Raw genomic sequence first — 2,529 nt, 5'->3', positions numbered from 1 at the left:
TATGTGTGTAAATACCTTTTTCTTGTTGCACATTAATTATTAGCTTCCGAAGGTATAAGTAACCTGGGTAGATAGACAGCAGTGCTAACAGTTTACATTCACTTCCCAGAGTTCCATCTCTGGGTGTAGTTATTTCTGTCCATCATTGATCAGCTGGAAGTGAGTTGGATGAAAGGACGAGTCTTAAAGGGACCACAACCCTCATCAGGGTGAGCAGTGATCTGGCCAGGCTTACACAATTGATCTCAGGTAGGTTGGACTGGGAAGAGCCTGGCTTCAAGATCAACTCTCTCAATACACTCTGCCATGCTGCCTATTTATGGGGATTACTATTACTGGGGTTCTTGAGGATATTGGCAGATAGCATGGCATAGTGCATAAATGAATAAATAAATACAAATAAATAAAACGACCAAGAAGATATGAGTGCAAGAACCCTCCCTTTGGCACATACTGGCAAGGCCATTCTTGTCAAGTCACAGCTCCCCTCCCCAATGCCCTAAACCCCTTTGTGATTATAGTCTCTGACCTCTGGGAGAGACGGAAAGCCCCCCAAACTCCCTACTTACATACTAACTGACCTCCAGGATACATACTCTCCTTATCCCTGCTTTTCAAATACTTAGCTTAGCTCAGCAATGACCATTTTCCTTATCTTTCTCATCCCTCTCACTTTCCACCCTCCTTTATTTATATCAGATTACTTGATGGATTCACTTATTAGGATGTAAGCCCCTTTGGATTCCTAAAACAAGATGGGGACATACTGAGGGAGTGGAATATATTAGAGCTTTCTCCAACCTCTTGGGGGTTCCAGACAGTCCTGGGGGCATGGGGGAAATGAGGAAAATGTAAGGGGATAGGCGATGTTTTTCAAAGAGGTCATTTTGTAGGTGCCTGTTGTTATTACACTGAAACCACTGCTTTCCTTCTGCCCCATTCTTGACCCCTTTTTTGTGATAAAGAAAAATGAATCAGCAAAAAAAAATAAAATAAAAAATAGATTGACTGGCAGTAGCTGTGATTTTGAGGAAACAGGCAACTATAACTTCACACCTCCAAGCGAGGCGCAGAGGGAAGGTGTTAGAGATGGAGGAAGCAATGTCAAAGAAAAATACCATTTCAAGGGGTGATGGAAATGACAGGAACCAAAGGATCTTGGCAGAAAAGCAGCATTAGCTGGGCTGAGGAAAGGGGAGGAAGTCCGAATTGGCTGACACACAGATTCCTTTGAGGGGGGGATCTGGAGGCAGAGGGAATAGAAGAGAGAGCTTGGCTATAACAGGAAGATGAACATAATGAAGGGAGAAGACCCTAGGGCATCAACTCAGAGCTGGAAAGTATCCTGGGGATCATTTAGACCAATGCTCGCATGAGAAAGGTGAAGGAGCTAAAGGAATTCCGATCCTAAGTGACAGTTACCAGGATTTCAATTTAGGATCTACAGAGGTTTAGGGCACCACAGTGAATGTGGTTTTACACATGAGCTGGGGAGTTGTGTGTGTGTGTGTGTGTGTGTGTGTGTGGGGAAAGAGAGAGAGAGAGAGAGAGAGAGAGAGAGAGAGAGAGAGAGAGAGAGAGAGAGAGAGAGAGAGAGAGAGAGAGAGGGGGGGGGGGGGAGGAAGGAAGGAAGGAAGGAAGGAAGGAAGGAAGGAAGGAAGGAAGGAAGGAAGGAAGGAAGGAAGGAAGGAAGGAAGGAAGGAAGGAAGGAAGGAAGGAAGGAGAGAGAGAGAGGGAGGAAGACTGAAAAGAAGGCAGAATAAAGAAGTGCAAAATATGAGGTTTCTGAGATCTGAGAACAGCTGTTGAGGGCTCCAGTGAACTCACTCCTCTTTAAAGGCTTAGAAAAAAGGAAAATGAACTGAATCTTAGTCAAAGCCTGCAGTTTCTAGAGAACTAAAGAGAACTTTTCCACTGAGAAACTTCTAAGACATGTTTCTGCGTGATGGGAAACAGGATTGGATCTGGGATATCACTTCACTGTAGAAGGAATTTTCAGATTTTTCCCAAAGCAGAGAGGCCTCTATCTTTGTAATTTGAGCTTCTCTGCTCCCCACTCCTTTATGTTTTACTCACCTCCCTCCTTCCTCGGTGATTCCCAGGAACACCTAGGAGCTTGAAGAAAGCTCTATTGTCTTGCTTTGACTCCAGCCCTCCCTAAATAGAGCCCCATCTTTTTTAAGAGGCCAAAGACTTTTACTTCACGTCTTCCTAACCATTTAACAGCAGATTAGTTTTTTACAAAGGACTATTGACTGCAAAGGATGAGCAGGAACAAGCACATTATTTTCTAAATACTTTAGAGGCCTAAATCCCACCCCTATTCCAATGTCCTGAGGTGAGGAAGCCCACATTAGACTCCCTATTTAACTCAGTTCCTACAGGGCTTCAGCCCTATCCTGTAAAAACCCCAAATTTTCCTTCTTTTTAGGAAGCCAAAGACCAGGCCTCTTTTTAAACAATCACATACACATTAATTTTGACAAAGGATTGTTGATTTCAAAGGGAGTGTAGGAACCAGCAAATGAA

This window comes from Sminthopsis crassicaudata, chromosome 6, assembly GCF_048593235.1.
Source record: "Sminthopsis crassicaudata isolate SCR6 chromosome 6, ASM4859323v1, whole genome shotgun sequence".
Taxonomy (NCBI): domain Eukaryota; kingdom Metazoa; phylum Chordata; class Mammalia; order Dasyuromorphia; family Dasyuridae; genus Sminthopsis; species Sminthopsis crassicaudata.
The sequence above is the reverse complement of the archived record's forward strand: the minus strand, read 5'-3'. Positions refer to the sequence as shown.